The 14,017-nt window shown below is 44.3% G+C and overlaps 1 protein-coding gene across 1 annotated transcript in view; it reads right to left on the reverse strand.

The window, feature by feature from the left end:
* The window catches only part of esr2a (estrogen receptor 2a), a 54,380-nt gene extending 44,219 nt beyond the window's left edge, over nt 1-10,161 (reverse strand). The window contains exon 1 of the mRNA XM_034162380.1: nt 10,005-10,161. The gene's annotated coding sequence lies outside the window, so the exon portion shown is untranslated. The remainder of the gene's footprint in view (nt 1-10,004) is intronic.
* Between the last annotated feature and the right edge of the window lie 3,856 nt (nt 10,162-14,017).

Consider the following 14,017-nt stretch of genomic DNA (forward strand, 5'->3'; position numbering starts at 1 on the left):
TACCGGATCCGACGAGCAGAGGCAGTGGCCACCTGGGAATTCGGGACTTGGCGGTTCCAGTACTTCTGGGTTTCGGTGGCAGAGGAGATCTGGGTGGTTCCGGTTCAACTAGGACGGACGTCTCCTACCTTCGGGCCTGCCCACAAGACACCAGCAGATTTCGGCTTACAAATTGCTAATTGTTGTATCAGTTGTGCTATTTTCACAACAGTAAAACTTGTTCTTACTTTTCTCCATTGTCCGTTCATTGCGCCCCCTGTTGTGGGTCCGTGTACCTACACTTTCACAACAGGATATCTCGGCCAGCGTCATGGATCCCGAGGGGCGTCAACCGGCTGTTGAACGGCCCCTGGAAGACCAAGACGTGGCGGAGGCTTCGGGAGGGGTAATCGGTGAGTTGCAGTGGATCCTCACCGCTTTCACCTCTCGGATCGATTTAATGACCGAGCAACACGTTCTCCTAAACCGCAGGGTGGAGGCTCTCGCCGCACAAGTGGAGGCACGCCCTTCGGGCGCCGCTGCGGCTCTCCCTCCCGAGGACCCTGCGCGCAAAAGTAACGTTCCACTGGTCGTTCAACGGTCCCTCCCTCCGTCCCCAGAAGCATACATAAGCCCTCCAGAACCGTACGGAGGCTGTGTGGAGACGTGCGCGGACTTTCTTATGCAGTGTTCGCTCGTCTTCGCTCAGCGTCCCGTGATGTACGCGACTGATGCTAGCAAAGTAGCTTATGTGATAAACCTGCTTCGCGGGGAGGCACGCGCTTGGGCTACAGCGCTCTGGGAGCAGAACTCTCGGCTCCTTCATACATACGATGGGTTTGTACGGGAGCTCAGAACGGTGTTCGATCATCCCAACAGAGGAGAGTCCGCTTCAACCGCACTACTGTCCATGCGACAGGGACGTCGGAGCGCAGCTGCCTATGCAGTCGCCTTCCGCATCGCGGCGGCGAGATCCGGCTGGAATAGCACTGCCCTCCGCGCTGCCTTTGTAAACGGACTGTCTCTGGTCCTAAAAGAGCACCTGGTGGCTAAGGACGAACCGCAAGATTTAGATGGGCTCATTGATCTAGTCATACGACTCGACAACCGGTTAGAAGAACGCCGTCGGGAACGAGGCGAAGGGCATGGCCAGGCACGCGTCGTCCCTCTCCCTTCCGGGTCCGATCGAGCTCCGCCCTCCCCACGCTCCTCTGTTCCTGCGCTCCGTGCGCTTACGGCTCCCCCTGCTGACGAAGCTATGGACACGAGCAGGGCAACATTTAGGGCACCTGGAGCACAAAGGAGGCGGGCCCACGGAGCTTGTTATGTTTGTGGCTCGAGTGAGCATATGGCAAACGACTGCCCCGAGCGGTTAAACTCCAACGCCCGCCCTTAGAGACTGGGCCAGGGGTGGGCCAAAACATTCACGTGGGACACACCCACATTGCTACACGACTCCCAGTCACAATCCTGTATGAGGATTCGACCCTGAAGGCCCCAGCACTGGTGGACACGGGCTCTGAGGGGAATCTGCTTCACAGCAGATGGGCCAGGGAGATAGGGCTCCCTCTGGTGGCTCTTACCTCGCCTGTGCAGGTTCGAGCACTAGATGGCTCCCTACTCCCACCAATCACGCATAAGACACCTCCAGTAACTCTGGTGGTGTCAGGTAACCACCGGAGGTGATCGAGTTCTTCGTGACTCAGGCCACCTCCCGTGTGGTTTTAGGGTTTCCATGGATGCTTAAGCACAATCCCCGGATTGATTGGCCGTCCGGGGTAGTGGTGCAGTGGAGCGAAACCTGCCATCGGGAGTGTCTCGGTTCCTCGGTTCCTCCCGGCTCCCAAGCTAAGGAGGAGGTCCGAGTCCCGCCCAATCTGAAGGCGGTGCCAGCGGAGTACCATGACCTCGCTGACGTGTTCAGCAAGGATCTGGCTCTCACGCTTCCTCCCCACCGCCCGTACGATTGTGCCATTGATTTGGTTCCAGGCAGTGAGTTCCCGTCCAGTAGGCTGTACAACCTCTCACGGCCGGAACGCGAATCAATGGAGACCTACATCCGGGACTCATTAGCCGCCGGGTTGATCCGGAATTCCACCTCACCGATGGGCGCAGGTTTCTTTTTTGTGGGTAAAAAAGATGGCGGACTTCGTCCATGCATTGATTACAGGGGGTTGAACGAGATCACGGTCCGCAACCGATACCCGTTGCCCTTGTTGGATTCAGTGTTCACCCCCTTGCATGGAGCCAAGATTTTCACCAAGCTGGATCTTAGGAATGCGTATCATTTGGTTCAGATTCGGAAGGGAGACGAATGGAAGACGGCATTTAACACCCCCTTAGGTCATTTTGAGTACCTGGTCATGCCGTTCGGTCTCACTAATGCTCCCGCGACCTTCCAAGCGTTGGTAAACGATGTCTTGCGGGACTTCCTGCACCGGTTCGTCTTCGTATATCTAGACGATATACTCATCTTTTCCCCGGATCCTGAGACTCATGTCCGGCATGTCCGTCAGGTCCTGCAGCGGTTGTTGGAGAACCGTCTGTTTGTGAAGGGCGAGAAGTGTGAGTTCCACCGCACTTCTTTGTCCTTCCTGGGGTTTATCATCTCCTCTAACTCCGTCGCCCCGGATCCGGCCAAGGTTGCGGCGGTGAGAGATTGGCCCCAACCCACAAGCCGTAGGAAGCTGCAACAGTTCCTCGGCTTTGCTAATTTCTATAGGAGGTTCATTAAGGGCTACAGTCAGGTAGTTAGCCCCCTGACAGCCCTGACCTCACCAAAAGTTCCCTTCACCTGGTCGGACCGGTGCGAGGCCGCGTTCAAGGAGTTGAAACGGCGCTTCTCGTCTGCACCAGTTCTGGTGCAGCCCGATCCTAGCCGCCAGTTAGTGGTTGAAGTGGATGCCTCGGACTCAGGGATAGGAGCGGTGCTCTCCCAGAGCGGGAAGACCGATAAGGTCCTTCACCCGTGTGCCTATTTCTCTCGCAGGTTGACCCCCGCTGAACGGAATTATGACGTCGGCAATCGGGAACTCCTTGCTGTGAAAGAGGCCCTCGAAGAGTGGAGACATCTGTTGGAGGGAACAGCCGTGCCATTCACGGTTTTCACTGACCATCGGAACCTGGAGTACATCAGGACCGCTAAGCGTCTGAACCCCAGGCAAGCCCGCTGGTCACTGTTCTTTGGCCGTTTTGACTTCCGGATTACCTACCGCCCCGGGACCAAGAATCAAAGATCGGACGCATTGTCCCGGGTGCACGAGGATGAAGTCAAAACGGAACCGTCGGATCCCCCGGATCCCATCATCCCGGAGTCCGCTATCGTGGCCGCCCTCACCTGGGACGTGGAGAAGACCGTCCGGGAGGCCCTGACCCGTGTCCCGGACCCCGGAAACGGACCAAAGGACAAACTATACGTCCCACCAGAGGCTAGGGCTGCAGTCCTGGACTTCTGTCACGGTTCTAAGCTCTCCTGTCACCCAGGGGTGCGAAGGACCGTGACAGTCGTCCGGCAACGCTTCTGGTGGGCATCCCTGGAAGCCGACGTCCGGGACTACATCCAGGCCTGTACCACCTGCGCCAGGGGCAAGGCTGACCACAAGAAGACCTCAGGGCAGCTACAGCCACTGCCCGTGCCTCATCGCCCCTGGTCCCATATCGGCCTGGACTTCGTCACGGGTCTCCCGCCGTCCCAGGGAAACACCGTCGTCTTCACGATAGTGGACCGTTTCTCCAAGGCGGCCCACTTCGTGGCCCTCCCGAAGCTTCCAACGGCCCAGGAGACAGCGGACCTCCTGGTCCACCACGTCGTCCGTCTGCATGGCATCCCATCAGACATCGTCTCCGATCGCGGTCCCCAGTTCACCTCACACGTCTGGAGGAGTTTTTGCCGGGAACTGGGGGCCACGGTCAGCCTCTCGTCTGGGTATCACCCCCAGACCAACGGGCAAGCAGAGCGGGCGAATCAGGAATTGGAGCAGACACTACGCTGTGTGACAGCCGCGCACCCGACGGCCTGGAGTACCCACCTGGCCTGGATCGAGTTTGCTCACAACAGCCAAGTGTCATCTGCCACCGGCCTCTCCCCATTTGAGGTGTGCTTGGGGTATCAGCCCCCCTTGTTTCCGGTGGTCGAGGGAGAGGTCGGTGTGCCCTCGGTCTGCCTTGTTGAAGGCCCGGACGAGGGCGAAGACACATGCAGACCGGCGGCGGGCCCCGGCTCCCACGTATCGTCCTGGGCAGGCAGTGTGGTTGTCCACCAAGGACATTCCCCTTCAAGTGGACTCCCCCAAGCTCCAAGAACGATACATCGGTCCCTTCAAAGTCCTCAAAGTCATCAATCCCGCCGCAGTGAGGCTTCAGCTTCCGGCCTCACTGCGGATTCACCCAGTGTTTCACGTCTCCCGGATAAAACCCCATCACACCTCACCCCTCTGCACCCCGGGTCCGGCACCACCTCCTGCCCGGATCATCGACGGGGAACCGGCTTGGACCGTGCGTCGGCTCCTCGATGTCCGTCGAATGGGCCGGGGTCTTCAGTACCTGGTGGACTGGGAGGGGTACGGCCCCGAAGAACGCTCCTGGGTGAAGAGGAGCTTCATCCTGGACCCGGCCCTCCTGGCCGACTTTTACCGTCGCCATCCGGAGAAGCCCGGTCGTGCGCCAGGAGGCACTCGTTGAGGGGGGGGTCCTGTTGTGTGTGGGCCGCTGAAGAGGAGGTACTGCTGGCCCATCACCACCAGAGGGCGCCCTGCCTGGAGTGCGGGCTCCAGGCACCAGAGGGCGCCGCCGCCTGATGAGAGCAGCCAGGATGACAGCTGTCACCATTACTGGACACAGCTGACTTCACTCAGTACGGAGGTATATCAGCAGGACAGCGTCTCCACCTCAGTGCCGAGATATCACCTTGAGTTTAAGGTAATCACCTCTGCAACAGATACTGTATCTTTGTGACAATACATTATAAACTTTTCAGGACAGCGGAAGGCCAAGTGTTCGGATAAGTACTCACCTTTCCTGCTTCAGTGTGACAAGAGGTGGAGGCGGCTTTGCCCCTCTCATCTACTGGGTGCGGTCGCATCCCAACCTGTGTGTTTGTGTTCTTTCCCGCCAGCAGTACCGGATCCGACGAGCAGAGGCAGTGGCCACCTGGGAATTCGGGACTTGGCGGTTCCAGTACTTCTGGGTTTCGGTGGCAGAGGAGATCTGGGTGGTTCCGGTTCAACTAGGACGGACGTCTCCTACCTTCGGGCCTGCCCACAAGACACCAGCAGATTTCGGCTTACAAATTGCTAATTGTTGTATCAGTTGTGCTATTTTCACAACAGTAAAACTTGTTCTTACTTTTCTCCATTGTCCGTTCATTGCGCCCCCTGTTGTGGGTCCGTGTACCTACACTTTCACAACAGTGGGATCTGGAATTAACCAGTAATGTCAAATTTGCCAAAAGTCATTCACTAGGGTTAAGGTCATGTCCATCTGTATTGACCCACTTCTCTGAGGCTCTTTTGCTAATTTGCACCAAACCTGGCATGTCAATTATGGTTGACCCCAAACCTGCCATTAAAAATTTAATTTTGCCAAACGCCAAGTCCAAGGAATTTGATTTTCAAACTGATTTGGATAGGGAACCTAGGCCAACCACACCATGAGAGAGGAGCACCAAACCATCAAACAAGGTAGAGCAGCCAAGAAGAGGAATCACACGGCCTAGAGGGAGAACCCCACCCACCACACCCATCACCACCCCAACCAACACCCCCCCAAAACAGGGCAACAGCAAAACCAACCAACACCATATCAACAGTCCATCCTGACAGACCAAATTCCTACCCACAGACATAACCTGCTTCTAATACATCAGTAACCATGCAGCAGGTGGCAGTGTTCAGCAGGTGGCAGGCAGGTCTTTAGGATATTACATATGCAAAGCAATGGTTTATTTGATCTGGCACATCAAAGCTCACCCAATTTTAATGAGTTTGCCCTTGTTATATGTCATTTTAATCTGGAGATGTTCAAGGTGTATATATACCCTAGACTTACAAGGGACTTGAATATGCTGAGGTTTTTCCGAAGCCTAGCAATAGCTCATGCACATTGTTGTTTTGGTAAGTGATGGGGTATGACTGCCCTCCAAAAGAGGGCATGAAAGAAAATAAATAAGATAAAGTTTGGTGCCTGTTATGGCTCAGGTGGTACAACTTACTGCCTGTATATAGGAGGTCGAAACATCAAACCTGACAAAAGCCTACGTCTCATTTTTGCCTCCCAGTAACAACATGATTAAAAATTGTTGGGGATTATTGTGAACAAGTGCATACGTGTAGCACCTCAACCAGAGTTATAAAAATTACAACACATAGAATTAGGAAAACAAAGTGGAGACAGAAGCATGAACAAAATTAAGTGAACGAAAATTAATCACTTTTGAACATAAATGCTTTTTAAAGGCAGTCAGGTTCGTCACACCGTCAGACACTCGTCAGATTTTTAGTGTGTTTAAATTTTACACTGAAACTTTCACCATGTAAGGCTTCATATTTTCATTGAAGCTGCTCGGTGTGATCATCTGCCCAAATAAATCTTAACTGCTCAGTGAAACAGGACAAGAGTCATTCTGAATGTTGTATTTAGCAGAATAATTATTGCCAGCTTGTTGTAATAATCTAATAATACCAAACAAACAGTGTGAAAAGGAACAGAGCTGTCAAAACACATCAAAACTGCATTATACAAATCTGCAATAAATAAACATTTTAAAAATGAAATGAAACTTGATATTTACACTCCATAAAACAGTTTGCATTTATTGGTCTGTGCACTACAAAATCTTGCCTAGGAGTCAGGAATAGCCAGAAAAATTAGGTAGTAAAATAAAAATTAAAAAATCTGGTGCATATTTGACATTTGACTGGTATTTAAATTTTGTTTTAACTAAAAGACTATTTCATTGACATAAACACAGAATACGTATATAAGCATATTTAAACACAAGACAATTAATTTTTTTTTTCGTTAAACGTTAAAATTTCCAGGTAAAACTTGTTAACTTGTTTAGTATAACAAACTGTAATAAGGCTCTCGTCATCAAGAGTACTTTTCCTGCATGTGTGGTGCCACACGAAGTAAAAACACTAAAGTTGTACATCTTTTATAATCTCATCTTCTTTTGTATGACTCATCCATTTTTTATTTTTGAACTTGCAATTAATATGTTGCAAGAGAACAAATCACATTAATGATTAATCTGGAAGAATTTCTACAGCTGTAAAATTGAAGTTCAACAGGCTGCTGCCTATAAAATAAAACCCATCACAAATCAACACTACAACATGACATGATAAGCTACAGCACAAAATTTTATCAAAAAAAGTTAAAGATATTCACAATGAAAGCAATTTTTTAGAAACAAAACCTGAGATTTATAAAATAATAAGATACTGCAAAAGAAGTGAAAGGTAGATTGCTTCAGCAGTATTTTGATGACTGTTTATACAGCGATAAGTGCTGTTCGAAGTCAACAACGGCTCATGTTGCTTAATTTCAAGCTCAATTGTCAAACCACATTAGAGATCCTAGAAAACAGACAGATAAATTACTGCCATTGTGTGGCTGCTACATTGTATGACTGTGTAAACTGCACGAAAGAAGAACATAAATGTGATTGCAGAAATGTGTGTTCGTACCAGACAGTCTGTGCCTGTGTAATAAAGATATCTTTTCTCATGTCATTGATTAAACACTGACACTTAAACATTACTATTACAACATTGTGTTGTGTAATATTTTTAAAAAGTTTAGCTTAAAGTCATTTATTCTGTCCAAGGTATTCATTTATAAAATACTTTAATTCTTACTCATTCAAAAAAAGCTTTAAAAATTAGGGCATATTTACTTGTATGCAAAAAAGACTATAATGTGTTGTACAAGAATATAATTTATTTGTAAGCGTGTATTTGTACATCACTGAAAGAGTTGTAAAAGACAATTAACTGTGTAACATTATAATCTATTTGTAAACAGTTTACTTGTACACTACTTCAACAGTTGGAAAAGATTATAATTATTTGTACAAGAATATAATTTTTTACTTGTACAACACAAACAGTTCTAAAAGATAATTAATTGCACAAGATCATCATTTATTTAAAAACAGTTCACTTGTACAAAACAAACACTTGCAAAAGATAATTAATTGTATAAGATTATTACTTATTTATAATTTACTTGGACACATCTCGAAGGAAAAGGTTGCAATTAATTTGAGATTGGAACTTATTTGTGAACAGTTTAGTTGTACACCACCAAAACAGTCACAGAATATGATAATTATTTGTTCAAGATTATAATTTATTTCTAAACTGTTTATTTATTTGTAAACAATGTAGATGTACACCACCTAAACAGTCATAAAATATGATAATTATTTGTGTAAGATTATAATTTATTTTTAAACAGTTTAGTGACAAATGACTTAAACAGTCACAAAAGATTGCAATTAATTGTACAACATTGTAATTTTTTGAAAACAATTTGCTTGTACAACACAAACAGTTCTAAAATATAAACAAATTGCACAAGATCGTAATTTATTTAAAAACAGTTTACTTGGACACATCTAAAAGATGTATAAGGTTATAATTGATTTCAAAGATTAGAATTTATTTGTAAACAGTTTAGTTGTGCACTACTTAAACATAAAGCACAATAACTATTTGTTCAAGATAATAATCTATTTGTAAACAGTTTAGTTAGGCACCACTTAAACAGTGTAAAATAATACAATTAATTGGAAAGCTAATAATTTAATTGTAAAAGACTGACTTATGCACCACTTAAACATATTTTTTTTTATTTTAGAAGATTACAGTGTACTTGTAAAATATTTACTTGTACATCAGTTCAACAACTGCAAAATATTTTAATTGTACAAATTAAAGTGATACATCACTTAAACAGAAATGAAATATTATAATTATACAATATTACTTCATTCTAAAGGATTTCATTGTACACTACTTAAACAGTCATATAATATTATTACAGTACAACATTACAACTTATCTGTAAAAGATTTACATGTACATCACTTAAACAGACAAAAATATTTTAATTTTAAAAGATCATAATTTGTTTGTAAAATATTTACTTAGCGACCACTTAAACAAACATAAAATATTTTAAATGTACAAGATTCTACTTTATCTGTAAAAGATTGACTGATACAGCACTAAAGCAGAAATGAAATATTATAATTGTATATTATTTATTTCTAAAAGATTTACTTGCACACCAATAAAACAGACATAAAACATTACAACTGAAGCAGATTTATTTATACTTGTAAATGAATTACTTATACACCATTTAAACACAGATAAAATATTCTAATTGAACCAGATTTATAATGTACTTGTAAAAGATTGATTTATACACCAGATAAACACAGATAAAACTCATAATATGTTTAAATATTTAAACATAATATTGAGACATAAAACATTAACTGTAAAATATTGTAATCTATTTGTAAAGCATTTACTTGTACACCACTAAAACAGAAAACATTGTAATTGGAGAATATTATAATTTATTTGTAAAATATTTATTTGTACACCACTTAAACATGCATAAAACATTGTAATTATACAATATTATAATTTATTTGTAAAATATTTACTTGTACACGACTTGAAGAAGGATAAAAATAATTACTTGTACAATTGGAGTATTGAAAAAACAGCTCATTATGATAATGTCACAGCTGTCACAGCGTAGGACATCATTTATTGGGGGGATTAGTAACCAGTGAACCGAATCAAGAACAGACTTTATTTATTATTTCTTTATTTGTTTGTTTGTTTGTTTGTTTGTTGTTACTGGCGTACGCGCAGTTAGGGGCCTTGTACTTGTTGATTTTGAACATTTGACCTGCTCTGGAGGGCGTTCGGAACTTTAGCTTCGCACAAACAAACACGCAGTTGAATAGTAAGTTGTGGTTTTAAAGGTGAAAATATTCCTACCTTTGGTTCCAGTCGCAGCGGCCGCACAAAAAACTTTCGTCCTCCATCGGTCCGGCGGCGTTTGACGTCGGAGAAGCACAGAAATAAAGCGTCTGCGGAACAGACAGACTGAGCCACCGAATAAAGTTCACTGACACTCTGCGCTGATATTTGACACAGCGGGTTTCCGCTCGCCGCAGCACTGACACATGCTAAAGGAAGTACTGTCAAGTTACAAACCACACGGTGAGTACTTTCAAAATAAAACGCAACCCTTTGAAGGGAGTAAACGCATGCTTACTATGTATATGTATATATATGTATATATATGTATATATATATATATATATATATATATATATATATACACACACAGTGGCTTGCAAAAGTATTCAGCCTCTTGGTATTTCTTGGTATTTCATGCATTTTAATTTGTTTATGGCGTTTCAAATACAAAACGTAAATCAGGCTTCTCAATATAAAAATTTCTAAAATGATCTTCCTTAGACTCAAACTGAAAACAAATCTCTACAACTTGATATAAATTAAATAAAAATATAAAAGCCAAGATGATGGGTTGCATAAGTAATCAGCCCCTTTGGTATAATACCTGTAAATAATCAGTTTAATTGCCAGTTTTCTTCAGACAAGTCAGGGGATGGATACATGAACATTTCCAAGTCACTGAATATGTCTTGAACTTTATTTACATCAGTTTTGGAGAAATACAAACAATATGGCACTCTATAGTAAATTTGTGTGGAGTAGACAGTTCTCAAAAACAGAGTGACTGTGCAAGAAGGAGAACATTGAGGAAAGCCACCAAGACACCTAGACAACCCAGAAAAAGTTTTAGGCTTCTGTGGCTGTGATTGAAGAAACTGTGCACAGTGCAAATTCTGCGTTTTGTATCTCCAGTTATACAGCTTCATGATGAATTGGTATAGAGGAGGGTCTTCTTTCACTAAAACATCAGATCTAGGTTTGCATCTCAGATGTATGTACATTCTGGCAAATTGTAGCTGAACTTTCAGGTCTTCTTTTTAAGAAAAAAATGAAGCTGTATAACTGGGGATATAAAATCCAAAGCTTGCACTGTGCACAATTTCTCCAATCACAGCCACAGAAGTCTATAACTTCTTCTGGGTTGTCTAGGTGTCTTGGTGGCTTTCCTCACTCTTCTCCTTGCAGAGCCACTTAGTTTTTCAGAACTGTCTACTCCACACAGATTCACCATAGAGTGTCATACTGTTTGTATTTCTTCATAACTGATGTAAATAAAGTCCAAGACATTTTCAGTGACGTGGAAATGTTCATGTATCCATCCCCTGATTTGTCTGAAGAAAACTAGCAATTAAACTGATTATTTACAGGTATTATACCAAAGGGGCTGATTACTTATGCAACCCATCATCTTGGCTTTTATATTTTTATTTAATTTATATCAAGTTGTAGAGATTTGTTTTCAGTTTGAGTCTAAGGAAGATCATTTTAGAAATTTTTATATTGAGAAGCCTGATTGATCTCTACGCAATATCTCTAAAATTAGAAAGGTCTTGTCTCAGAGTGATGCTGAAAAACTAATTCATGCATTTATTTCCTCTAGGCTGGACTATTGTAATTCATTATTATCAGGTTGTCCTAAAAGTTCCCTGAAAAGCCTTCAGTTAATTCAAAATGCTGCAGCTAGAGTACTGACGGGGACTAGAAGGAGAGAGCATATCTCACCCATATTGGCCTCTCTTCATTGGCTTCCTGTTAATTCTAGAATAGAATTTAAAATTCTTCTTCTTACTTATAAGGTTTTGAATAATCAGGTCCCTTCTTATCTTAGGGACCTCATAGTACCATATCACCCCAATAGAGCGCTTCGCTCTCAGACTGCAGGCTTACTTGTAGTTCCTAGGGTTTGTAAGAGTAGAATGGGAGGCAGAGCCTTCAGCTTTCAGGCTCCTCTCCTGTGGAACCAGCTCCCAATTCGGATCAGGGAGACAGACACCCTCTCTACTTTTAAGATTAGGCTTAAAACTTTCCTTTTTGCTAAAGCTTATAGTTAGGGCTGGATCAGGTGACCCTGAACCATCCCTTAGTTATGCTGCTATAGACTTAGACTGCTGGGGGGTTCCCATGATGCACTGAGTGTTTCTTTCTGTTTTTGCTCTGTATGCACCACTCTGCATTTAATCATTAGTGATCGATCTCTGCTCCCCTCCACAGCATGTCTTTTTCCTGGTTCTCTCCCTCAGCCCCAACCAGTCCCAGCAGAAGACTGCCCCTCCCTGAGCCTGGTTCTGCTGGAGGTTTCTTCCTGTTAAAAGGGAGTTTTTCCTTCCCACTGTCGCCAAGTGCTTGCTCACAGGGGGTCGTTTTGACCATTGGGGTTTTTACGCAATTATTGTATGGCCTTGCCTTACAATATAAAGCGCCTTGGGGCAACTGTTTGTTGTGATTTGGCGCTATATAAATAAAATTGATTGATTGATTGATTGATTTACTTTTTGTATTTGAAACGCCATAAACAAATTAAAATGCATGAAATACCAAGAGGCTGAATACTTTTGCAAGCCATTGTGTGTGTGTGTGTGTGTGTGTGTGTGTGTGTGTGTGTGTGTGTGTGTGTGTGTGTGTGTGTGTGTGTGTGTGTGTGTGTGTGTGTGTGTGTGTGTGTGTGTGTGTGTGTGTGTGTGTGTGTGTGTGTATATGTATGTATATATATATGTATGTACTGACTGACTGAGAAGGACAGAGCTAAAGTCCTGTGGGGACTTCAAATTCCAGAATTCCAGTGGTGGTTGTGACCAGGAAGGGAAGACCACAGTTGTGATTGATGTGGCAATCCCAGCTGAGAGCAACATCAGAAAGAAGGAGCACGAGAAAATCTAGAAGTGCCAAAGGCTGAAGGAGCAACTGGAGCAGATGTGGGAGATAAAGTCCAAAGTGGCCCCAGTGGTAATCACTAGGAACTGTAAACCCCAAATTGGAAGAGTGACTCCAGCAGATTCTAGGTATAAAGGTCTCTGTCCAGAAGAGTGCAGTCCTAGGAACAGCAAAGATACTGCAATGAACCCTGAGGAACACACATACCATGTTTCCTGGGGGGTGAAAGGGAGATTTCATTATATACAAATTGTAGTTGGCCAGTTGGCCACAGAGCCTTTTTTTATCTTCTTTTTTAAAAGAAGCTTCATTTTTGCTGTCCATAGAATACAGGATCCAAATGAAGCTGTAATTTGAGGTATGTTTGCTTGTTTGCTGCTCTGCTCCTTGGTCTTTTGGTGATTTCCACCAGACTTGTTATGTAAATGAATGTTGGCCACAGAACAGCACTGGAAAGCTTTGTTTTGGCAAAGATCAGGATTGTCCAGGTCGAATGTCAAAACTTGGATTTTTTACTCCTATTTCAAGCAAACCTGGCACACGCATATGTAAGGGGATTCTTAAATTGCCTCTGTGAAGTTCAATCAATCAATCAATCAATCAATTTTTTTATATAGCGCCAAATCACAACAAACAGTTGCCCCAAGGCGCTTTATATTGTAAGGCAAGGCCATACAATAATTATGTAAAACCCCAACGGTCAAAACGACCCCCTGTGAGCAAGCACTTGGCTACAGTGGGAAGGAAAAACTCCCTTTTAACAGGAAGAAACCTCCAGCAGAACCAGGCTCAGGGAGGGGCAGTCTTCTGCTGGGACTGGTTGGGGCTGAGGGAGAGAACCAGGAAAAAGACATGCTGTGGAGGAGAGCAGAGATCGATCACTAATGATTAAATGCAGAGTGGTGCATACAGAGCAAAAAGAGAAAGAAACAATGCATCATGGGAACCCCCCAGCAGTCTACGTCTATAGCAGCATAACTAAGGGATGGTTCAGGGTCACCTGATCCAGCCCTAACTATAAGCTTTAGCAAAAAGGAAAGTTTTAAGCCTAATCTTAAAAGTAGAGAGGGTGTCTGTCTCCCTGATCTGAATTGGGAGCTGGTTCCACAGGAGAGGAGCCTGAAAGCTGAAGGCTCTGCCTCCCATTCTACTCTTAC

The sequence above is a fragment of the Thalassophryne amazonica genome, chromosome 21, assembly GCF_902500255.1.
Source record: "Thalassophryne amazonica chromosome 21, fThaAma1.1, whole genome shotgun sequence".
Classification (NCBI taxonomy): Eukaryota; Metazoa; Chordata; class Actinopteri; order Batrachoidiformes; family Batrachoididae; genus Thalassophryne; species Thalassophryne amazonica.